This window comes from Loxodonta africana, chromosome 1, assembly GCF_030014295.1.
Source record: "Loxodonta africana isolate mLoxAfr1 chromosome 1, mLoxAfr1.hap2, whole genome shotgun sequence".
Classification (NCBI taxonomy): domain Eukaryota; kingdom Metazoa; phylum Chordata; class Mammalia; order Proboscidea; family Elephantidae; genus Loxodonta; species Loxodonta africana.
The window spans coordinates 232,853,532-232,880,412 of NC_087342.1; the positions used below are offsets into that span (position 1 = coordinate 232,853,532).

The following is a 26,881-nucleotide window of genomic DNA, read 5'->3' on the forward strand; positions in this document are numbered from 1 at the left end:
TAGAGGCAGCCCCGGGTACAGCGGTTTGACAGTGAAATGGCCGGCAGACTGTTAAACTCTCATAGCAGTTTATTCTAATCCTGAAGATAGAAACTAATTTTGCATCCTATGCATCTGTCTCTTCTTAAATTTTTAAATACACATAAAGGGGGCTCCCCTATGAAGAGATAAGAAAAGTATAAACTAATTGTACGAGTCATCCTTCCCGAGAAGATAATAAACAAAGAGGACAGATGAAAATGCCCTAGAGATCAACACTGAGATGCCAAGGATAAGGATTTGGTCAGAGAGAAGCCACTGCCTGAAAATAAACAGGAGTCACTACCAAAGAGTTCAAAGGTCAGTATGTTAACAGCGGCTGGTGGATTCGAACTGCTGACCTTTTGGTTAGCAGCCGCGCTCTTAACCACTGCTCCACCAGGGCTCCAAAAGAATAAAAAAAAAAAAATAGATACATAATAATTATCAGGAAGGTTCAGGGGAGAATATAGAAAATGTAAAGAAACGAAGAGAATGAAGATCTTGGGTTCTGAGTTAGCAGGACCAGTGCAATAAAATTAATTAATAAATAGTACCATGAAATTGTTTAAGAATTCTGATTTTATATTCTGTAAAATACTATACACACACACCTATTACCACGTGGACGTGAAAAGATTATGACAATATAACTTCTTTGTTTTCTCCTATAGCAACATTTTAATAATAGCTTATATCTCCTAGGAAACCCTGGTGGCGTAGAGGTTAAGTGCTACAGCTGCTAACCAAAAGGTTGGCAGTTCAAATCCACCAGGCGCTCCTTGGAAACTCTATGGGGCAGTTCTACTCTGTCCTGTAGGGTCACTATGAGTTGGAATCGACTCGACGACAGTGGGTTTTTTTTTAATATCTCCTAAACATGTAGAATATATCAGATAGATCAGATTTTTGTAGGGTACTTAACTAAATACCTACCATTTTAAGAGTAAGCTCCAACCTTATGGGGGTCTGTACTGAGGTGATAGAGGAGATGGTATGGATGAAAGTGGTAAACCTGACAATGCTGTACTCAAAAAGATAGAAGGTTGACTAGGATCGGTGCTGAAATGGCTCTTGCCTTCATTTCTGAGTCTGCTAAGGAAACCTTCAACAAGTGCAATAAAGACAAGGAAATGAAAAAGTGGCCGCTGTACTTGAGTTGAAGAAATTCTGTATCATGTTCCCCTAAGTGAAAAATCAGGCAAAGGCCCATATTCTGCTTTACAAACCATTTTAGTGTCTCTTTTAAAAATATTTTAACGGCCCCTGTAAAATGGTGTATATCATATATGCTAATTTATATATGTTTTTATACATACTTTAATACATGTGTGTATAAAACATTAAAATCCCTAAAACTCTGAATAGATTTAGAGCATGCCTCTAAATTTTTATTTACACATGAAATATATAAAAGACAAATGTATACATAAATTTTTATAACATAATAACATTTTTTAGCCTGACCTCTGGTTTAACAGCAGAAGGGGAGGGCTTGTCTAAATCGAATGGAAGCTCATGAAGGAAAGGTTAGGAACTAACCTTCGATGGGAGAGGGTGTGTGCTTGAGCTCTGAACATCAAGTTTTGAATCTACAAATACAATTTATCTGTTTTTCAGATTTGTAAACCATGACTGATGAAATCTCAAGCCTGTAGCCCCCAAACCTACAGATAACTAGCATAAAAAGAGCCATACGAGTGTTTCTGATGGTTTGTCTATTGTTTGCTTGAAAGGAAAAGCAAAGGAGCTTCAAATAGATGATCAGGGATGCTCCACAAATGTAATTAACGACCATTCTGAGACTCCACCATCTCTGTGCAATGCGAACGCGGTCAAGAGACGTCCATGGTGGCTCTTAGCTTCATTCTCACCAATTACCAGACTGTTGGATATGACAGTAATTAGACACCTCAGCTGAAAGAAGCTCATTATGTGTTAATGAGATGATTAAAAAAAAAAAGTGCTTCTTGCAAAATATTAGCATGTACTTTAAGTAACAATAGTGTAATTTATTTTCTCTATCTTTATTGTGCTTTGTCAGCCCATATAGAAAATTCTGCAACCAAAATACGCCTTAGAAAATTGTACAACCTAAGCATAAAACAGCCTTTTTAATGAATCAAGGGTAAGTTTTAGCTGTACTGCATTTATTTTGAGAATGTTTACTAGTGATTCCAACAAGTTACACTTGGCACATCCTCACACTGACATATTTCACATTCACAGGGAAACTAAGCTTCTGTACTGTCATGTAGCTCAGTCTACCCCCTCAAATTTAACTTATTCAATTACCATTTGAAGGATTTTTTTTTTTTTAGACCTGAATACACATCTAACTAGGAACCACCTGGCAGATACACAAATGTGGGGTGATTGGAGGAAATGCAAAAGTTGTATTATGCAACACACACCCCACTCTCAGCCCAGGTCAAATGTCTCCTATCAAGAGTCCTTCTTTGGGTTAAAGCTTTGTTTCCCTAAAGCCCATATTTAATTGCATATGTCAGCTGGGAAGGATGGTAACTGAAAGCTTCCTATGTGTGACCATGAATTCATTTATGAAATATGCTAGCACAAAGTCAGGCTCAGAGGAACAGGAGCACGTGACATAAAACCAGGCCGAGAAGGGAGAGACAAGGAGTGAAATGCAAAGCCTGCTAGTCCGGGGAGTCTGGATGCAAAAGTTTATTCATTCATTCATGCACTCTTACCCTCACTCACTCATTCATTCTTCAGAAAGCACTTATTGAAAACCTACTGTGTGCCAGCCCAGTCTAGAGGGAATTATCACAGCTCCTAATAAGCAGGGTATAAATGAATGCATCTTAATCAAGGTAATCCCAATCACTAGAAAAAGATATTATGTTTGGGAAAGCAGAGGGTCAGTAAAAATGAGGGAAACCCTCAATGAGATGGACTCACACAGCAGCCACAACGGAGGGCTCACACATACCAAGGATCGTGAAGACGGTGTAGGTCTGGGTAGTAGTTTGTTCTGTTATTCGGAGAACACTCTATGGCAGCTAACAAAAACCATTAAGGTGATCATTCTTCAGTCCTAAAACAAGAGGTTGTTCCCTTAATTAAATGTCATTTGTTGTTGCTACTTTGAAAACAGAAATTTGCCCCCTGAAATTCTAGGCCTATGTATTCAAGAACCAGAAGTCCTGGCCCAGGACACCTCCACTTACTGCATCCGAGCTTGTCCTTCTTTCTGTCCTTTCAGGACAGTAGAACAGGTGTTTCTCCTTCTGCCTAAGGCCCATCAGCCCGCGCGCTCTGGTGCCACCCCGCCCGCTGCCCGTCAGCCCACGCACTCTGGTGCCACCCCGCCCGCTGCCCGTCAGCCCGCGCGCTCTGGTGCCACCCCGCCCGCTGCCCGTCAGCCCGCGCGCTCTGGTGCCACCCCGCCCGCTGCCCGTCAGCCCGCGCGCTCTGGTGCCACCCCGCCCGCTGCCCGTCAGCCCGCGCGCTCTCGTGCCACCCCGCCCGCTGCCCGTCAGCCCACGCGCTCTGGTGCCACCCCACCCGCTGCCTGGCTCTGGAGATTATCGCACAGGGTAACTGTATTTGTGTCTGACACTGAGCCCTCTGAGGACAAGGGGCTTGCTCACTTTATTCTTAGTTCAGTCTCCTGCACCTAACACAACCTGGCTGGTGATATTCAGGTGATCAATATTTGATGAATAAATGGATGCTGTAATCTTTGCAACTTCTACCCCACCCCATTGTTATTGTTGCTATTACCTCATCAAACACCACATTAAAAAAAAAATCTGCTGTCATAGAGTCGATCTCAACTCAGAGCAACCCTATACTCTATTTACAAAGCAAGAATACAGCTTACATGGTATGCCGGTGAAGGGCAAGTAACTCTCCATGGCACTCTACACAATTATAATTTCGTCTCTGGTAACACAAATACTAGGAGCCCTGGAGGTACAATGGCTAAGCACTGAGCTACTAACCGAAAGGTCGATGGTTCAAATCCACCCAGTGGCTCCATGGGAGAAAGACCTGCCAATCTGCTCCTATAAAGATTATAGCCAAGGAAACCCTATGGAGCAGTTCTACCCTGTAATACATGGGGTCGCTATGAGTCGGAATTGACGCAACAGCACATAACAACAATATATTCACTACATAGCTTTATAACTGTGCCCCCCTATATTATTAAGGTGGAATGGTGTTTAGCCAAGTGCATCTGAGCAATGGTGTGGATTTTTCCTGCTATATTCTATCAATCAATTTGTTTTTACAGCACAAAACTGCTACGCCTCTGAACTGAAGTAGGAGAGAGTCTTCCATAATAGAACATACTTGGATACACCTTGATGTACACATTACGTAACCACATTTTCCTTTGCTGTACTTTGCAATACGTCAGAGGAATGCTTTTTTAAAGTCAGCAACATACAAGACTTTCAAATGAAGCTCACAGGGAGATGGAATTCTCACACTTAAAAACAGGAAACACATTCTACAAGACTTACATTCCTTTTTCTGGCTTTATTAAGTGGCAGTGAACAGGTAGTTTCCACATGCGGCTGGATCACCGAATGTGGAAATTATAGAACAATATCATTAATAACACACGCAAGCAAAATTTTGCTGAAGATCATTCAAAAACGGCTGCAGCAGTATGTCGACAGGGAACTGCCAGAAATTCAGGCCGGTTTCAGAAGAGGACGTGGAACCAGGGATATCATTGCTGATGTCAGATGGATCCTGGCTGAAAGCAGAGAATACCAGAAGGATGTTTCCCTGTGTTTTATTGACTATGCAAAGGCATTCGACTGTGTGGATCATAACAAACTATGGATAACACTGAGAAGAATGGGAATTCCAGAACACTTAATTGTGCTCATGAGGAACCTTTACATGGATCAAGAGGCAGTTGTTCAGACAGAACAAGGGGATACTGATTGGTTTTAAGTCAGGAAAGGTGTGGGTCAGGGTTGTATTCTTTCACCATACCTATTTAATCTGTATGCTGAACAAATAAACTGAAAAGCTGGACTATATGAAGAAGAACGGGGCATCAAGATTGGAGGAAGACTCATTAACAGCCTGCATTATGCAGATGGCACAACATTGCTTGCTGAAAGTGAAGAGGACTTGAAGCATTTACTAAGGAAGACCAAAGACCACAGCCTTCAGTATGGATTACGCCTCAACATAAAGAAAACAAAAATCTACACAACTGGACCAATGAGCAACATCATGATAAACGGAGAAAAGATTGAAGTTGTCAAGGATTTCATTTTACTTGGATCCACAATCAACAGCCATGGAAGCAGCAGTCAAGAAATCAAAAGACACACTGCACTGGGCAAATCTGCTGCAAAGGACCTCTTTAAAGTGTTGAAGAGCAAAGATGTCACCCTGAAGACTAAGGTGCGCCTGACCCAAGCCATGGTATTTTCAATCACATCATATGCATGTGAAAGCTGGACAATGAATAAGGAAGACTGAGGAAGAGTTGATGCCTTTGAATTGTGGTGTTGGCGAAGAATATTGAACATACCATGGACTGCCAAAAGAACGAACAAATCTGTCTTGGAAGAAGTGCGGCCAGAATGCTCCTTAGGGGCAAGGATGGCGAGTCTGCATCTTACATACTTTGGACATGCTGTCAGGAGGGATCAGTCCCTGGAGAAGGACATCATGCTTGGCAGAGTACAGGGTCAGCGGAAAAGAGGAAGACCCTCAACAAGGTGGACTGACACAGTGGCTGCAACAATGAGCTCAAGCATAACAACGATTTTAAGGATGGCGCAGGACCGGGCAGTGTTTCATTCTGTTGTGCATAGGGTCGCTATGAGTCGGAACTGACTCGACGGCACCTAACAACAACAACAACAGTGAACAGGTAAAACTTGCATTAGTAACCAATAAGAAAAGAGCATACACAGGGACCCACCTAGAACCTCTGAATGAGTTCTAAAAAGTTATTTTTTTAACAATGTAATGGTATTAGAAGTTAGATTTTTAACTTTTAAATGAAAGTTTATTCTTATGATTCTAGGATGAAATATACAATTATACAAAAATAAAATTGCTAGTATCTGTATTAGCCATTGAGTCAGCTCTGGCTCGTGGCAACCAGCACGTGTGTCAGAGTAGAATTGTACTCCACAGGGTTTTCATGGCTATGACCTTTCAGAAGCACATTGCCAGGTCTTTCTTCTGAAGTGCCTCTGGGTGGGCTTGACCTTTAGGTTAGGAGGCAAGCACTTAACTGTTTGTACCTCCCAGGGTCTCCTAGGCCAGGTGTAATAATACTTCCTAAAACTTACTGAGCACTTACTATATCCAGGCACTGCTGTGGGGGCTTTCTGTACGGTGCATTTAAACCTCAGAAGAGCCCAACGGCACAAGCAGACTTATTGTCAGTATTTATTATACATGAGGAACCTGAGGCCCAGAGAGCTCCAGGAAGTTCTCTGGGGATACCCGGCTGATTTGTGGCAGACCCAGGATCTAGACCCACCCTCCTAGTGTTAAAGCACTGCTCTTTCCTTAGCAAATGTCATCATGTTTTAAAGTGAATAAGATAAAATGCTATCCTATTCCTCTTTCTCTCTGAACTGGGATCATTTTTTAAAACCATTTGGAGCAAATTTTAGGATAGGGATGGCAGAAAATCACCAGCCACTCCAATTTCAATATCTTAAGAAGAAGATCTTGTGAAGTGTGCATTCAGTCTCACCAACTCGCGGATAATGGTGACTTATCTGACAACTGCCAAAAACCAACTACTCCACGATTTCATGAGACATAAACAGCAATTTTAAGCATTACTCAGGAACTGGGCTGTCACACCAGTTTCTCATTGCCTTTATATGAAATAATATACTTTAATGACTCCAGTTAGCTGATAATAAATCAAATATTTTAAATATTTGCCTAATTATACGGGATGCCCAGACACCTTTCTCCCTTCGAGAGGCAAGCAGAGACAAATCTCTCCTGTGCGCAGGAAAGCAAAGATTCTTTGTTGGTAAGCTCTGAATCTAAATAAGCCTCAGTTCAAAAAAGAGTTTCATTGCAGACTGATAATCCCCTAGGTTTACAATAAAAATGCTGACATAGCTTTAGCTGCAGCGTAACAAATGCAAGGCTGTAATGTGTAAAAAAAAAAAAAAGTGCCTGTCAGAAATTCCCATTTATTTCCAGCGTCCTAACAGATGTGCCTTACTGACTTTAAATCCCTCTGCCCCCAAAGTTAATGGCTTGTCTATCAAACAGATAAACATCTTGTTTTAGGCTTTGGGGATATTACACATGGGAAGAAAAACCGATACTCTGGAAATACACTGTGTCTGAAATTCATTTGAAGGGAGACCAGCCATACTTTCCAGAGAGCATCAGGAAGCTACTAGAAAGGAACAGCCAGGCCACCCAAGGTTTGCCTGCAGCTTCAGAGGGGAGAAAGTCAAGTTTTGGAATAATTCTTACAATTTAAAAAAGTGTAAGATTCTCCACACAGCAAGACTAAAATATATGTCTAGATTTAATGACACCAGTAAGGCTTGATTCACTGCCACATAAATTGACTCTCTTTCTATAAAACGAAGAGGAGATTCTTTTAGATGTTTGGAATCAAAAAATGCTTCTAGCAAAATGACCTTAAGCAGGTCTCATCCAGCACTTTTCAAACTAGGAATCCCATAAGTGGGTGGTGGGCATTTTTTAAAAAACAAGATTAAATGAAATAGAAAATACCAGAATATAATAAATACATAAAAAACCCAAACCAAACCCACTGCCGTTGAGTTGATTCCGACTCACAGGGACCCTGTACGACAGAGCAGAACTGCCCCACAGCGTTTGCAAGGCTGTAAATCTTTACAGAAGCAGACTGCCACATCTTTTTCCCACAGAGTGGCCAGTGGGTTCCAACTGCCCACCTTTCGGTTAGCAGTTGAGAGCTTTAAGCACTGCGCCACCAGGGCCCCTTATATTAAATATAGTCAGGGTAAATATCAGTTCAGTTAACACACACACAGGTGTATTGGATTGTGATATAAAATGAATTTAAGGTGTTACAAAAAAAAAAAATGAATAATAAAGTTTGAGAACCTTGGTCCAAGGCACTGCTTTCATTTTACAGGTGCAGATCAGACTCAAAGGGATTTCTCAAAAGGCACGAACTCACAGAGCCTGACAGTAGAACCTAACTATCTATTACCCTCCCCGCTGTCCATATTTATGTGACTAATGATCGTAAGTTCCTTGAACTCTTTTACATGTAAATTTCCTCCAGTTTAATCCCATGCCTTAATTGTACTCCTGCCCCTTGATATAATGTCATATAATGGTGACACTGTAGGGGCAAATTAAATGTTTACTGTGGAAGAAAATAATGGCAGGTAGTCCTTCACCAACCATCACAGCTATCTTCCAACAGTTTCCTTATTAATTGTCTGGAAAGCACACATAAGGAATGAGAAAGGTGTGTCCTGGCTAGCACCAGTCTGCCTAAAGTGGAGAATTTTTCTAGAAGAACAGAGGCAAGATAAATGGAGCAAGCATGCACACATTACTTTACATAACACACAGTAACACAGGACCTCACCCCCCAAGAGCTGGTTTAAGCTGAAAATATGTAAACAGCCCCGGAAAGGTAAATTTTTAGAACGAATCATCAAGGAGAAACAAGATGTTTGAGAATAAATTCTTTAACTGATGGCTGACAGTACGAATGATCGTTATGTCTTCAACATCTGTGTCTTGATGCCACTTTTAGAGTCAGATTGGACACATACAGAGAATGACCTCTTTTGGACATGTCAGTATTCTCGGGTTTTTTTTATTTATAAAAAATTATAGGCCCATGAAAAGTAACAGCATGAAACGATACGGTATCTCCCCTGCCTTGAGTTTTTCATCCATAGACACACACACACGTTACAGACAGGCAGGCAGACAGGCTGACTAAGATGTGTTTAAAATAAGTGGATCGTCATACTTATTGTTCTGCAGCTTCCTTTTCCCTAAGCGATACACTGTATGGTTCCCCTTCCACGGAGTCCTCATGCTTTCCAACAAGTATACAGTTTCTCCTTATGCGTGTTGTACATGCTGAGGAAAAGTCTGATGTTAGCTCAGCTCTCACTCCTTTGCAGGTGACAGACTTGATTCTCATTGGAAGATGGTAGCATCTCTCTCTTCATCCTGGGGATTTTGCAATTTCACCAAGATACGTCTAAATAGAGTTCGTGTCGATCCATTCTGCCCACCAGTCATTTAACTGGAGCGTTGATGTCTGTGGCAGATGAAGTGCAGTGGTGGCCCCAATCTGTGCACCGTCCCCTCCATGTCCAAACCTCTCACATCCTCTGACAGTTCTCTGGGCTTGGCCATATAAAATGCATGGGCCTGTGGGGCAGCAGCAAAGAGGAGCAAGCAGACTTGAAAAAAACTCCCCGCGTACTGAAAACTATACTTTTGCTGCCCTTGGGAATCCTGCTACCAAGACAAGCCCAGAGTACCCAGATGATGAGACCCCTGGCCCAGTTACTCCTGCCATCACAGCCAGAAGCCAGTCCAGCAACGGAGTCGACAGGCCAACCTTCCAGCCAACAGGTCACATGCACTAGCTCAGCTGAGAAGAGCCAAGTCTTTCTCAGACCAGAAGAATCACCTAGGCAAACCAGAGACACAAGCAAAACTAATGGTTTTGCTTTAAAACACTAAGTTTTGGGGTCATTTGTTGCACAGCAGAAGGTAACTGACACAATATTTCTTCAGTTTATGACAATGTTCTTCTACGGACCTTTATTCTTTCACGTTCGTAGTCTTTTTTTTTTTTTCCCCACCAGATGTCGAATCTCCTGAATCTATCCTCTATCCCTCCTAACTTCTTTTTACCCATTTTCTTGTATTTCTGTTTTAAGTGTTGGGGATTAACCTTCAACTGAACTTGAATACAAAAACTAGCTTCAGCTTCAACAATGCCCTTTTTGTCTCTCAGTCGGTCCAGTAAATTTTTTACTTTGGTAATCATATTTTTAATTTTCTAGAAAGTTATTCTTCTCTGATTGCTGCTTTTTTTCATAATAGCCTGTTATCAGTCTCTATAACACCCTCTCAAATCCTGCTGAAGGTTCTAATTAGACTCCCTTTGAAAGTCTCCTGCAGTCCCTGAATTATACCTCAATCTTCTGGTATTAGTGAGTGGCTCCTTTGGTTCATCTAAATATAGTTTTTCCTTAAATATCTGATGATCCTTGATTATCAGTTTATTTTTCTGAATGAACAATTAAGTTGATTGGTATAGGTAGCTCATGTTGTTTCCTCAGCATTGTGCAACATACCATCCCCAAAACCCCCTTCTGGAATGGAAGGGTGTCAGCAACCAGAAGGTCCTGTGGATTTCAACAGCAGAGGAGGAGACTGACAAGCAGGTGGCCCTACAACTGCCAAATAAGGAACATTTTGTTTTGTATGTGGAATGCTTGGTGAGTTTAACTCCTGAACATCGCTTCTGCTTTTTTCTCCAGGGCTTAACACAGAATTCCACTGTGAGAAAACACCCTTTCCGTCACTTTAATGCTGCTCCGGTAGGGAGAGGAGCTGGGCAAGTGTGTTTGCTCTGCTGTCTTAGGCTGGACGGAGAGTAACTGGCTTTAACCCTGACCTCTTTACAGGTTCAGCTTCTTCAGGGTATAAACACCTGATGTAGAGAATAGACTCTAACGCTTTTATTTTGAGAGCATACATTTAGAGAATGATTTATGTAGGGAATGACCATGTAAAGAATAATGAGAGTTTTCTAATACGGAGATTTTCTAGAGAAAAGTTGTTGCTTTCTTTCATTTTAAATATTGTTGCTGTTAGTTGCCATCGAGTCGATTTTGACTCACAGTGACCTCAAGTGTACAAAATAGAACTGCTCCATAGCGTTTTCAAGATGTGACCTATCAGAAGCTGATCACCACACCTTACTTCCATGGCAACTCTGGGTGGGTGTCAACCTCCAACCTCTCAGTTAGTAGTCCAACGCTTAACCATTTGTGCTACATTTCAAACATATATACACATATATTTATGTGTGTGTGTAAACACTTTCCAAAGGATTTCTGAAACCCTCAGTCACATAGGTGAATGTTGGTATTATCTGCAAACGTCGCTACACTAAACATTCACTTAAACTTTCTGACACTAAATATCTTTTTACGTTTCCAACTTTATGAAACCAACATAGTCTCCAAGGAAAGCCGGATATTAAGATAAAATAGAAGTCCTTTTCAATGGCCCAGAGATCAATTGTTTTCCAAGAAGCATGTTCAGTGAGACTGGAGGCTGGCAGAGTAATCGCTGCATCACCTTCAGATCAAGCTGATTGTAAAACACTCCTGAGCTCCTGCTGAGCTTTGCTATATGAATATGTTCCTTTGTCTTAAACCTCAAGGCTAGTGTCTTAACAATTTACAGCAATCAAAAGAAACAGGCTTTATTAAAAAAAAAAAAAAAAAAAGTGTACCTAGTAAGGTTTCATTCAATTACTTTCATTTGAAACTGTGATTAAAAAATTTGGCAGCAGAACTTACAGGAACCTACAAATGCATATACCACACAAATACAGTGAACCTACAAATACATACACCAAACAAATACAGTGAACCCACAACCCACAAATGCATACACCAAGTACAGTGAAATTGTTTTGCTTAAGGAGGTTGAGGTGGAAGCAGAAAACCTTTGGGACCTGGATTGAGGTCCCCTGAGATACACCAAATACCCCTGTCCTCAAAAGAGACTGAAATCTATCTTGTATTAAAAAATACAAGGATATGTGATTTCACATTTTTTAATTATTTGTATACTTTTTTCCCCCAAAAGTTTACTGAAAACAGTTAAATATTATATATTATTTCATCAACTCATTGGTTGAGCATGTCTATGTAAGCAGAGCTTTACAGACACTGAGAGAGCTGCCTGGAAATATGAGGCTTGGCTTCTGATCTCCAGGGGTTCAAATGTAACTCACACATAAAGTAGAAGCCATAGTGTGTTGTGAGGTGCTTAAGGCCATACCAGACACAGGGAGGTTGGAGTATTAAGTAGATTAACTGTTGAGAAAAGGAAAAGGATGTTACTCAACCTACATCTTAAAAGATTAAAGAAAAATAAACAAAACCCATTGTCACCGAGTCGACTATGACTCGTAGCAACCCTATAGGACAGAGAAGAATTGCACCATGGGCTTTCCAAGGCTGTATGTAGTCTTTATGGGAGCAGACTGCCACATCTTTCTCTCATGGAACAACTGGTGGGTTTGAACCGCCAATCTGTCAGCTAGCAGTGGAACTCTTAACTGCTGCGCCACTAGGGCTCCATCTTACAAGATTACTGGGATTGAAAAAGTCAGAGAAGGAAGGCAGACAGCAGGAATGCAGGACAAAATGTGAACAAATTTCAGGGACAAAGCTACATTGGGAAGGTGGTAACACAGGGCATCTGTGCAGCAGACGTGGAGAGTGACATATATTGGGGTTTGCCAGAAAACACAATTATATGACTAAGTGTGGAAGATTTAATTACTATTTAAGCCACTTGCTACCACTTCCAGCTGTGGCCTTCCTCTTGGAGGTATTGACGCCCTGCTTCACACAGGTATAAAAACCAAAACCAAACCCACTGCCATCAAGTTGATTAGAACTTATAGCAACCCTATAGGACAGAGTAGAACTGCCCCATAGAGTTTCCAAGAGGTGCTTGGTGGATTCGAACTGCTGGCATTTTGGTTAGCAGCCATATCTCTTAACTACTACACCACTATGGTTTCCTCATGTAGGTCAGGAGGGGACAAATGACCTGCTTTGGACAATGAAGTGGGAGAGGAAGAGACAGCCAGGACTTCTCATCCCTCTGCCATTGACTGGCCCTGTCTCAGGTAGGGACAAGCCAATGAGCCTCTGTCCCAGAGTGAGGACAGCTGAGCTGTGGCACTGTCGATACACAAGGAGCAAGTGAACCAACAGCTGAAGCCTTTGGGCCCTCTATTACTGCAGCATAACCTACATGGTGCTGATGGATACAAAAGGCTAGAATCCTCACTAAAAAAAAAAAAAAAACCTGTTGCCATCGAGTTGATTCTGATTCATGGGACCCTACAGGACAGGGGAGAACTACTTCATAGGGTTTCCAAGGAGCGACTGGTAGATTCGAACTGCTGACCTTTTGGTTAGCAGCCATAGCTCTATGCCACCAGGATTTCCAGAATCCTCATTACTGCAGTATAATCCAGACAATATTGACAGATATGACAGGCTAGAATCTTCATTACTGCAGCATAATCCAGACAGTACTGACAGACACAACAGGCTAGAACCTTTATTGCCACAGCATAACCTACACTACACGGTGCTGATGGGTACAAAGGCTAGAATCCTCATTACTGCAGTGTAATCCAGAGAGTACTGACAGATACGACAGGCTGGAATTGTCATCACCACAGCATAACCCAGACTATACTGATGGATACAACAGGCTAGAACCTTCATTACTGCAGGGTAAACTGGATGGTACTGATGGATACAAGAGGCTAGAGCCGTCATTATACTAGTACAACCCAGACTGTACTAATGGATACAACAGGCTAGAACCTTCATTACCACCGAACAACCTACACGGTACTGACGGATACAACAGGCTAGAGCCTTCATTACTGTAGTATAACCCAGACTGTACTGATGGACATGACAGGCTAGAACCTAGATGGTACTGACGGATACAACAGGCTAGAACCTTCATTACTGCAGGATAACCTAGATGGCACTGTGAATACAAGAGGCTAGAGCCTTCATTATATCAGTAAAACCCAGACTGTACCGATGGATACAACAGGCTAGAACCTTCATTACTGTAGTATAACCTAGGCTGTACTGACAGATACAACAGGCTAGAACCTTCATTACTGCAGAATAATCTAGATGGTACTGACAGATACAACAGGCTACAGCCTTCATTATATCAGTATAACCCAGTATAATTGTACTGATGGATACAACAGGCTAGAACCTTCATTACTATAGTATAACCCAGGCTGTACTGACAGATACAGCAGGTTAGAACCTTCATTATTGACAGATACAGCAGGCTAGAACCTTTATTACTCCAGGATAACCCAGACTGTACTGATTGATACAGCAGGCTAGAACCTTCATTACTACAGTATAATGCAGACTGTACTGACGGATACAAAAGGCTAGAACCTTCATTGCTATAATATAACCCAGACTGTACTGACAGATACAACAAGTTAGAACCTTCATTACTGCAGATACAGCAGGCTAGACTTTACTGACAGATACAGAAGGCCAGAACCTTTATTACTGCAAGATACCCAGACTGTACCGACAGATACAACAGGCTAGAACCTTTATTACTGCAGGATAACCCAGAATGTACTGACAGATACAACAGGCTAGAACCTTCATTATATCAGTATAACCCAGACTGTACTGATGGATACAACAGGCTGGAACCTTCATTACTGCAGGATAACCCAGACTGTACTGACAGATATAACAGGCTAGAACCTTCATTATATCAGTATAACCCAGACTGTACTGATGGAAACAACAGGCTAGAACCTTCATTACTACAATATAATGCAGACTGTACTGACAGATACAACAGACTAGAACCTTCATTACTATAGTATAACTCAGACTGTACCGACAGATACAACAGGTACAGGTTAGAACCTTCATTACTGCAGATACAGCAGGCTAGGCTTTACTGACAGATACAGAAGGCTAGAACCTTTATTACTGCAAGATACCCAGACTGTACCAACAGATACAACAGGCTAGAACCTTTATTACTGCAGGATAACCCAGAATGTACTGACAGATACAACAGGCTAGAACCTTCATTACTACAGTATAACCCAGACTGTACTGACAGATACAACAGGCTAGAACCTTCATTATATCAGTATAACCCAGACTGTACTGATGGATACAACAGGCTGGAACCTCCATTACTGCAGGATAACCCAGACTGTACTGACAGATACAACAGGCTAGAACCTTCATCACTGCAGAATAACCTTGATGGTACTAACAGGCTAGAACCTTCATTACTGCAGAATAAACTAGACGGTACTGACAGATACAACAGGCTAGATAGAGCCTTCGTTGTATCAGTATAACCCAGACTGTACTGACAGATACAATAGGCTAGGACCTTCATTACTACAGTATAACCCAGACTGTACTGACAGATACAACAGGCTAGGACCATTTTACTGTAGTATAAACCAGACTGTATTCATGGATGCAACAGGCTAGAACCTTCATTATATCAGTAGAAGCCAGACTGTACTGATGGACACAATAGGCTAGAGCCTTCATTACTGTAGTATAACCCAGGCTACACTGACGGATACAACAGGTTAGAGCCTTCATTACTGTAGTATAACCCAGGCTATACTGACGGATAGAACCTTCATTACTGCAGTAAAACCCAGACTATACTGACGGATATAACAGGCTAGAACCGGATGAAAGATGATGTTAAAGCGAGGTCTTGAGGTTAGGCAAAAGTAGCAGCTAGTTTGGATTCATCATCATTTTTTATTTCCAAACACACCTTTTCATGGAGAGGTTTTGACCTGGGGAGCGGTGCTGCTGAGATTGATTTTGGCCAGCCTTAACTTGAGATGACAGCATGGAGGCCAATATTTACGCCCACCCCTCCAGAAATCTACAGTGAGAAGAACAAGGGCCTCTTTTCAGTCTTTGCTCAGTTGCCACATTCCCAGTGAGGCTTGGCCACCTCATGGAAAATCATAACTTAGCCCCTCCCACTCCTTTACAGGCTGTCTGCCTTGATTGCTGTCTTGTTCCCCACAGCCCTTTACCATCATTTGATGTATAAATAGTTTCTTTACCTGATTACTGTCAGACCCTAGAATGTAAGGTTCATGAGGGTGAGGTCCAGGGTGTACGGTAAGTGGAGAAAAGGAGACTATCAACATGGTTCCATTTCTACTTTTCTAACTCGGAACCTGATGACTTCAACGTGATCAATTTCTTAGCCTATAAAAAAAAAAAATCAATATTTTGAAATGTTTATTAAATACCTTCAAGGGCCAGGGATGAATGAAAGGCCTGGTGATCCACTTCTGAAAAATCAGCCACTGAAAACCTTATAGGGCAGTTCTACTCTGCACATGTGGGGTCGCCCTAGGTCAAAACTGACTGTAGAGCAACTCACAACCACAACAACAACAGCCCCACGGAGACAGCAGTTTCTTCTTTTACAAATGGACATGGGGATGCAGGTCAAAGCACTGGGAAATGTACACCAGTGTAAACTCCCCAGGAAGACTTCAGACAGTTTTCTCTAACAGATAAAACGTATCACGGTGCAGGCAGGCCGTAGCCTACACAGGCTTGATGCGCCCTGATTAACGAATGAGGTCTTGACAACTGGGTATGGGCAACGGAAACCACCACTCACGCTGCCAGAGAAAACAAGCACTACCTGTGTTCAGAGATACGCTGCAGTTCTGTTTCCCACAAAGTGGTAATTAGGTGTAATAAAATGTATCGATAAGGGAGGTATTTCTGGCACATTATGAGTTAACTTGGCTTTTGCCATGCTGGCTGGGGAGCTTACTATTTTTATATTGTTTTTTGCTGTTTTTAAATGACAAAACAAATATGAAATTTTAAATGACATAAATTTCCTAGCGCTTTGACTGTCATTCCCATTTCCATTTGTAAAATTCAAAATTAAAAAAAAAACTTAATGTACTTTTGTAATGCTGCCATTTGAAAGGTGCAGGCTGACTACGCTGTATTTGCAAAATGTAAGACTTCTCACAGATCACATGGGCTTTTTTGTTTTTGCTTTCAAAAAGCTTTCCCCTCAAAGTACGACACTGTACCTTTGAGAACAATTCTTAAACTAATCATAAAGAATTTTCGTTTATAAGTTTCTGATCTTATTACTTCATAGATGAAAGAAATCGAAACTAAACCCAAAAAACCAAAACCACTGCCATCCAGTCAATTCTGATTCATAGCGACCCTACAGGGCAAAGTACAACTGTCCCATAGAGTTTCTAAGGCTATACTCTTTACGGAAGCAGACTGCCACCAGGTCTCTGCTTCCAAGGACGAGCTGGTGGGTTGAAACCACCAACCTTTCAGTTAGCAGCTGAGTGCTTAACCACTGTGACACCAGGGCTCCTCAGAACACTCTACAGATGTCCTAAAAAATTAATTGAGCATGGAGTGATTAAAAAATAGTTCCTTTAAGAGAAAGAGACAAGAAAGAGAATTTAAACCTTATGGAATAGTTTGGGACATGATGACTTTTCAGTGACAGGGATGATCAGTGGGCAAGCAATGGGAAGGGGCTAGGAGACTGGCCAGGGTCATCACTGGGCAGTGGCAGTTGAAGCCAGCTGAAGAGCTTAAAAGACCACCCCGTGGAACAGTTTCATAAAAGGGAGTAGAGACTCAGACAAGGGGCTGAGAAGGCAGGATCAGAGGAATGCATGACTCAGTAGACAGTGATGCTCTCAAAGTCAAGAGACACGGGCTTCCTCAGGCAGCAGCACAAAATGTCATAAGGTCACACAGTCCAGTATATGAGGACTCCAGAAAGGTCATTAGATACAGCAACAAGGATGTCGTTAGTGAGGAAAGTCTGAGAGTGTCGGGGGAATAGAAGCTGATGTTCATGAGATCAGAAATGAATGGGCGTAGGGCAGAGAGCAAAGGCCACCCTTTCTGAAAGTTTTGGTGATGAAGAAACAAAAGAAACCAGGGCAAACACTTGAGGCAAAGTCACCTTGAGAATTAGACAGAGGGAACTGCCACATAACTGCGTAGGCTAATGTGAAGGAGAGACTGAAAAGGAACACGTTTAAGACCCCAAAGACAGAAGCTCTAGGTGTGAGGCGTTAAGACAAAAACCATGCGGACGAAGGAAAGAGGCCGGCCTTTTGTGATGGCTTGGCGTGCACTCCCTACGTGTGCCCTTAATGCCTCAAAGGCTACTTCTGGGTGGTGATTATTATTCCCAATTTACAGTCAAGACAGGAGTCCGCGCGGCATGACAGTTAACTGTTCGGCTGCTAACTGAAAGGTCGGCAGTTTGAATCCACCCTGTGGCTCCACAGGAGAAAAGACCTGGCAGTCTGCTCCAGTAAAGATTCTAAAACCAAAACCATTTCTGACTCATAGCAACCCCATAGGAAGGACAGAGTAGAAACGCCCCATAGGGTTTCCAAAGACCAGCTAGTCAATTCAAACTGCCAATCTTTTGGCAAGCAGCCAAGCTCTTAACCACTGCGCCACCAGGGATAACAGCCTAAGAAACCCTATGGGGCAGTTCTACTCTGTGCTTCCTATAGGGTTGCTGTGAGTCGGAATCAAGTGGACAGCAAAGAACAAATGAAGGAGAAGAGAGGCTTATTAAAGTTGAAACATCCCACAAGTGATACCTTTCTCTGTGAAGTAGGAGGCAAGGTCATCATCCATCCCCAGGGGGCCGGGAATGGGGCTGAAGACAGTATGGCTCCTCTTGTTTTGAAAGAGGAAGTGCTTCGCGGCAGACAAGACAAGAAAGATTCAGATTACATAGTAACTATTGTATAATAAAGGAGCCCTGGTGGTGCAGTGGTTAAAGCACTTAGCTGCCCATCAAAAGCTCGGTGGTTCGAACCCCTTAGCCGCTCTATAGGAAAAAGACTTGGGGATTTGCTTCCATTAAGCTTCCTAAAATCAAAAAAACCCAAACCCACTGCCTTCAAGTCGATTCCGACTCAGCGACCCTATAGGACAGAGCAGAACTGCCCCATAGGGTTTCCAAGGCTGTAATCTTTATGGAAGGAGCCCTGGTGGTGCAGCGTTTAAAGCACTTGGTTGCTAATCAAAAAGGTCAGTGATTAGAACCCACCAGCCGCTTGAGGGAGAAAGGTGTGACAGTCTACTTCTGTAAAGATTTACAGTTCTACTCTGTCCTATGGGGTCGCTGTGAATTGAAATCAGCTAGATGGCAATGGGTTTTGCCTCTTTACTGTATAATAACAAAAAGTTAATCTGGAAAGATGGCATATTTTTTAGGCACTGAATCAACAATAAAACTATTCTTAAATATAAGATCCAATGGATGTTTTAATGAATAAAGGCTTTTGGCTTTGCAAGAGACAGGAATGTGGTTCAGATTGATGTTACTCACCTCAATGCTCTATAACGTGTAGTCTTAGTGAAGGCATTTGTACATGGTAGTGGCACTGAAACAATGACTCGTGTGATATTTCACAAGTATTTCACCATGTGACAACTCCACAGTGGGAATCAGTATCAAACGACTAACTTGAAACTAATTATTTCAACATTAATCTGGATTAAAAAAAAATACAAAACAGTTGCCATCAAGTTGATTCCGACTCATGGTGACCCACGTGTGTCCGAGCAGAACTGTGCTCCATAGGATTTTTAGTGGCTGATTTTTTGGAAAGTGGATCACAGGCCTTTCTTCAGAAGCACCCTTTACTGGACTTGAACTTCCAACCTTCAGGTTAGCGGCTGAGCAGCTTAATAACTGTTGGCACCGCCCAGGAACTTCTTAATCTGGATAACGGTCCCTAATCAATGGAAAAAGAAGAGTTTGATATTTCAGGAGGTTCTTACTGCCCCAAATCACATACAAGAGAACACTTTTGTTATGTCTTTCATTTATAGATTAAAACACAGTCTGAAATAACCATAGAGTGTTGACCTATTATAAACTATATTTTATTCACAGAATGCACTGCATAAAATCAAAGTTTTAAAACTGAGTTAATTAAGGGAAATCCAATTTTATAACACTTTTTTTGCACGTGGAAAATAACTACGACATAAAGCTTGACCAGATGGTCTCCGAGTCCTTTTGCTAATTACCTACAAATCACTGCACAGGTTGTACAGCTGGTACTTATGATTAACTGTAGTATGTTTTCTCCAGGGATTTAGTCCTCTTAAGATTTAAATTAATGTTAATAACTTGATGAAAGTTTCAGCCAACCAAAATACTACAAGAGTTTATTTCCATCAACATTTTGAAATTCTCCATTAAAGCCTGGCAGCCTGGAGCACAAAACGTGGCAGCCTGGCATTAAGATGCAGTAATAACAGTTTCTGATATAGAAAGCAATTAGCTCTTAAAAAAAAAAAAAGACCTCCTTTATATAAAAAAAAAAGCCATAGCTAATTTGGGACACCTGCTTTAGACAATGTTAGAATGAAAGCTGAACTTTGTAATATAAGAAATCTAGAGTAATTTTTAAGGCACAAGCAATTGGATAGCATGGCAGAGAAAACTGTAAGAAATTAAAATTAAATCTGAAGTCTTTAAATCCTGAAGCAATCCTTGCTTCTCTCCTTCCCAGAAATTTTTTGTTAAGTTCTATCCTTTAGCCAATGGGATAAACTACTAAGTTACAATGTACCTTCCTTCTGGGCCAGATTATGGCTGATTATCACCTGCGGCATAGACCACGCATAACGGTCCACACAGGTAGACGCTAAAATTATCTGTAGCTATAAAAAATCTATACCTGTCAAAGCAGACAAGGTTCTTACTCTTTTCATGCACACACTGACTTATTATTACTTTGTTGTTGTTGGTAACTGCCATCTAGTCTGCCCCCGACTCATGGCGACTCCATGCACAACAGAACAAAACAGAGCCTGGACCCATGCCGTCCCCATGATCAGGTGCGGATCGGACTGTTAGGATCTACAGGGTTTTCACTGGCTGATATATATAGATCACCAGGCCTTTCTTCCTAGTCTTAGCCTGGAAGCTCCATTGAAACCCAATCAGCATCGTAGCAACAAGCATGCCTCATGTAGCAATAAAAAAAAGTGTATAAAAGACTTAAAAAAAAAAAAAACAATATATCAAATAGTTCACTGGTATCCTAAAGGCCCTTTTAACTACCACTCACAAGTCCTTTCCTAAGCTTTATACTGTCCTGCCAAGCTAACAAGTTTTCTTCTTACTAATACCACACATATCTTCAGAACACCTGCTATCAATTACTTTGACTTTTCAGGCTTCCCAAATTGCTAATGGAACTGAGTAATGAAAGTCCTTTTAAAACAATCCCATACACAGCATCTCCCCACTCAGCCTGAGCACTTAAGAGCTGCCATCGACATCAGCATCAATCGTTGGCAACGTGTAACAGACATTTGGTGAAGCAGAGGTGATCACCATCTAAAGTCTTTTTCCTAGAATGTGACTTTGATCTAGGGAAGAACATGTAAGGTGGAATTAAGATACTTCTATTTCCAATAACTGATTCTATCCGGAACCGACACTCAAGGCCAAGATCTTCCTTGCAGTATTCCAAGCCTCTGTAACAGTGGATGGCCTTGTATCCTGCCAGCATTTGGAAAGACCACTTCATCCATTTTCCTCCTTGTACCAAAAATGCACTAAGATACTAACACGTGAACACGGTGCTGTCTCATATTTGGAAGCACGTCCCCAAACTGGTCAGAAGCATACGCTTTCTGACCAGACTTGCTAACTTGTGAAAAAAAAATCAATAGGAAGCAAAGAAAGTCTGAGAAAGAAAATAAGAAGTAAAGAATTTTATAGAACCACTTGGCCACAACTTAAAGAGGCTTTGGCCAAACTGACTAGTGTAACTCAGGAAATTATAGTTATTAGTCCTTAAGCCCTTCTGGTAGAAGCCATCAGACCTTGCAGCCACTAAACGATGGTCTTAGGAACCTGTTACGATGTGTGGGAGGACGCAATGGTCTACTGTGTACGGTGTTTCCAAAGAAACATAAAATTCCAGAGCAGGGTCGTCTGCTTTGGACTTCATGAGATGTCAGGACACCTGAAGAATGCGGGTTTAATTGGAGTCCACATAAAGCTGTAAGTCAAACGTAAGTAGTCCATAAACTTAATGCCAAAATTAAATTGCCACTGTCAATAATCACTTACGGATGCAGGAACCACTGTTTTTTATTATTTCTGTTAGAGCAACCAACTTTTCCAACAAGACACCAGGATACTAGCACTGAGGCCTGTGTGGCAGTTCCTTAGGAGAAGCCTGCTTTAAGAACTGATTTTGCATAGCTGCAACAAGAAAGGTAAGTAGGTAGATAAAACAAAAGCAAAACATGAAATGTTAGGCAAAAATATGCCCAAGATAAAAATCCAGTTTATCATAATGATATGATAAATAACCTAGGATACAAATCCAATTTGTAATTCTAATATAATAAAAATAATCAGGCTAACATCTCCATAACAAAATATATGTTATAACCTTCTTCTTGCTGGCAAACATAGACAAAACTGAAATTCAAAGCATTTGGGAGCAGATTGGGAAAAAATTTTCAGTTATGACATCTCCAACCAGCACCTGATCTCTAAAATCTACATGATTCTGTTAAAACTCAACCACAAAAAGACAAAAAACCCGATCAAGAAGTGGGCAAAGGATATGAACACGCACTTCACTAAAGAAGATATTCAGGCAGCTAACAGATATATGAGAAAATGCTCTTGATCATTAGCCATTAGAGAAATGCAAATTAAAACTATGATGAGATTCCATCTCACTCAAGGCTGGTATTAATCCAAAAAACACAAAATAATAAATGTTGGAGAGGCTGCAGAGAGATTGGAACTCTTATACACTGCTAGTGGGAATGTCAAATGGTACAACCACTTTGGAAATCTATCTGGTGTTTTCTTAAAAAGTTAGAAATAGAACTACCATACAACCCCGAAATCCCACTCCTCGGAATATACACTAGAGAAATAAGAGCCTTCTCACAAACAGATATATGCACACCCATGTTTATTGCAGCTCTGTTTACAATAGCAAAAAGCTGGAAGCAACCAAGGTGTCCATCAACGGATGAATGGGTAAATAAATTGTGGTATATTCACACAATGGAATACTACACATCGATAAAGAACAGTGACAAATCTGTGAAACATTTCATAACATGGAGGAACCTGGAAGGCATTAGTCAGAGGCTAAAGGACAAATATTGTATAAGACCCCTATTATAAGATCTTGAGAAATAGTATAAACTGAGAAGAACACATACTTCTGTGGTTACGAGGAGGGGAGGGAGGGAGGGTGGGAGAGGGTTATTCACTGATTAGTTAGTAGATAAGAACTACTTTAGGTGAAGGGAAGGACACAGAAGGTCAGCTCAAATGGTCTGGACCAAAAGCAAAGAAGTTTCCGGGATAAACTGAATGCTTCAAAGGTCAGCGGAGCAAGGGCGGGGGTTTCGGGACTATGGCTTAAGGGGACCTCTAAGTCAATTGGCAAAATAATACTATTATGAAAACATTCTGCATCCCACTCTGAAAAGTGGCATCTGGAGTCTTAAATGCTAACAAGCGGCCATCTAAGATGCACCAATTGGTCTCAACCCACCTGGATCAAAGGAGAATGAAGAACACCAAGGCCACACAACAACTATGAGCCCAAGAGACAGAAAGGGCCACATGAACCAGAAACTTACATCATCCTGAGACCAGAAGAACTAGATGGTGCCCAGCCACAACCGATGACCGCCCTGACAGGGAGCACAACAAAGAACCCCTGAGGGAGCAGGAGATCAGTGGGATGCAGACCCCAAATTCTCATAAAAAGACCATACTTAATGGTCTGTCTGAGACTAGAGGAATCCCGGCAGTCATGATCCCCAAACCTTCTGTTGGCCCGGGACAGGAACCATTCCTGGAGACAACTCATTAGACATGGAAGGGACTGGACAATGGGTTGGAGAGAGATGCTGATGAAGAGTGAGCTACTTGTATCAGGTGGACACTTGAGACTGTGTTGGCATCTCCTGTCCGGAGGGGAGATAGGAGGGTAGAGAGGGTTAGAGGCTGGCAAAATTGTCACAAAAGGAGAGACTGGAAGGGCTGACTCATTAGGGGGAGAGTAAGTGGGAGTATGGAGTAAGGTGTATAGAAGCTCATATGTGACAGACTGACTTGATTTGTAAACGTTCACTTAAAGCTCAATAAAAATTATTTAAAAAAAGCATTTGGGAGGTACGATCCTATGTGAAAGGGATTTTTCATTTAAAGTATTAAAGTGTTAAGCTTCAATAAGTGTTACGTTTCATTTTCATTTTGTGTGGGTATGAATTTTGAATGTACATTTAACATCTATCTTTTGGTATTCACTGCCACTTCTTACAACACCGATAGACCCTAGGTGAGCAGTGCCATTTCATGGTATACAAGCATAAGGATAAGCCTTGAAGTACGTTTACCCAGTTAGTCCTTGGGAAAGGGAGATCGTAATTCCCAGGATCCCAGTCTGTACAGAAGTTTGGTTGTATATAAAGACAAATTTACAGCACTTCATATATTCAGATGATTTTTTACTTGAGAAATCAGGCGAATTCATAAAAACTCTGGATTGTGTGGACTGCCTGGTCTTTGCCTACTGACTGAATATCGGGGCTCAATGTGCCCCACCGCTGGCGTCACAGCCGAGGCTCTGATACACTGGATTCTGAGTGTACCTGGAGAATGGAATGGTAGCAGGACAATTTGGTGATGCCCAATAGTCTCTGCTGATCCCGCTAATTATTTTACACAGGCAATTGTTGTCGTTGTCAACTGCCATCAATTGGCCACAACTCACGGTAACCTCATGCACAATGCAACGAAATGCTGCCCAGTCCTGTGCCACCCCTATGATGGGATGCAGGTGGGACTATTATGATACACAGGGTTTTCATTGGTTGATTTTCTGAAGCAGATCTCCAGGCCTTTCTACCTAATCTGCCTTAGTCTGGAAGATCCACTAACTTCTGTTCACCATTGTAGCAACAAGCAAACCTCCACTGACAGATGGGCGGGGGCTCTGCATGACTCAGGTCTCCCGTGTTATTTACCACACGTGATGACCTCAATCACGCAATTACATGACTAATTTCAGGTTTCAGGGGATTGGGAACCCAGCCTACTTTGTATGCTGTATGATACCTAAGGAATATAACCTGCTCTTTCCAGCACTGTCACTCTCAAATTCTTTGTGCTCATTCAGGGAGTGGCAAATACGAGATCTATAGCCTAACTGCAGCAGACAGGTTTGGAGGAAAAGCTGACTCCCAAACTAAAACAAACAACTAGTTACAATGCATCGAGGCACGAGGCATTCTGTGAGAATTAAGATGGCTGTTTTCCTGGGTGCCGTGACCGAAAAAGTGAAAATTACAATAAAACTTAAGCATTCCAAAAACACTTGCCAAATCTCAGTAACAGCTATATATTATTTAAATATGAACATGATTTGCTCAGAAAAAAGTTAAGACTTGTTTTAATCTTCATATGTTTCTAATTATGTCCTTGTTATCAGATAATTCATTTTTTTCTACAGAAACAAAAGTAACATCTCAGTGAAATGAATTTATTCTACAAGGCTGACATGAAATAAATGCTCAGCACAAACGCGTAAGAACAGCACCATATGTACGGACGAAAACGTCTCTGAAATCTCTGAGTCATCGCCGTCTTCCGTGAAGCAATGTGGAAGGTGAACAAAACAAAACAAAACAAAATACGCCAAACTGACAAACGAGATCTAATTCTACTTCTAACCTTTCTATTTTACAAATGAAGGAACTATACAAGGGGTTAAAGAAATTACTAACGGTGACACACCCTGTTAAAGGCATTAGTAATTTATTAAATGAACGCTTATGCAAATCCTAATTATTCATGGCATTGTTCAAGAGCTTTACAGAAACTTAGCTCCTGTGTTCTAGAATCTAACATCAGCAATCAAGAGGCAATGACTTGCATGAACAACAGTAACAGATAACCTGTATGTTACAAAATAGGAATAAAACAAACACAAAGAAGCAAAATAAAATTAGAGACGCACAGACTGAGATTCTGGGGGGTCAAGTTTGCACACATACACACACTCCAACTACTTGTCACAGTCAAAGGTTGCTTATAATTCTAGAGTTCTTAATAACAGGAAGAGATTAGAGACGAGTGTAAGAAGCTGCGGAGCATGGGCCGGATATACAGGTGTTGGCCAGCCCAGGACTTGGTCTCAGACTATCACTGTGGTTGTGACTTTACATTACCTGGAAACCTGGAGAAATTCACTGGATTCATACAGAATTTCTAGCTTGAAATCAGGAAGAAATAAAAACCCTGACCTCATATTTGACTTTTGTATTCTCTTTTCCCCTAGGAACTTCGCCTATCATAAATGAGTTAATGAAAGAACGCCTTAATTAAAATACAAGTTTTAGCAAATCCTTCTAAATTTGGGTCATTTTGTTAGGTTAATAAGAAGCTTGTTATTCATTATTTAGTTTCAAACTTCTTTAAAGCGCTAATTTAAGTCACTTACTGTTAAATTTACTTCATCAATATTGACTTCCCATGCATTCACTTCTAATCAGAGTCGAGTAACTGGAGAAACGCAAACATTGTTGTCCTGCAGAAAACTAGGAGCCCTCTGACCCCTGAATCCATGGATGATGCACCAGAGGCCCTCAACTGTATGCCTTACAACACAGGGAAGACAGATGGTATTTTCAGGTTTGTTTTTTTTTTTTTTTTAATAATGTCTTTCATAGCTTCATTCATGACCAGCTTAGAAAAAGGTAAGAAATACAGAAACGTGAACTTCCATCTTGACTTGTCATCTGTTCCAACAGACATGCGTCTCCTCTGTGAGGAGTCTTACATTATTCCTTCACCTTCAGGCCTAACTATCAAAGCAAGACAGCAGTATCATCCCAAAATGTGTGCTGCTGTCAGCTACCACTGAGTCAGCCCCTCGACTCACGGGGAGCCCATGCGCAACGGA

General features: G+C 41.4%; 1 protein-coding gene and 1 long non-coding RNA gene across 5 annotated transcripts in view; both read right to left on the bottom strand.

Moving 5' to 3' along the window:
- PRKN (parkin RBR E3 ubiquitin protein ligase) overlaps window positions 1–26,881 on the bottom strand; it is a 1,623,853-nt gene that overhangs the window by 1,487,220 nt on the left and 109,752 nt on the right. The window lies entirely within an intron of this gene.
- The window catches only part of LOC135232642 (uncharacterized), a 108,241-nt gene continuing 82,253 nt past the window's right edge, over window positions 894–26,881 (bottom strand). For 2 of the 3 annotated variants that reach the window (XR_010323258.1, XR_010323257.1), the window contains 3 exons: window positions 19,237–19,645; window positions 15,932–16,079; window positions 894–3,079 (listed from right to left, as the gene is read on the bottom strand). This is a non-coding gene — a long non-coding RNA (uncharacterized LOC135232642). Of the gene's footprint in view, window positions 3,080–15,931; window positions 16,080–19,236; window positions 20,904–26,881 lie in introns of those variants that run through there. The other variant, XR_010323256.1, reaches the window with a different exon arrangement.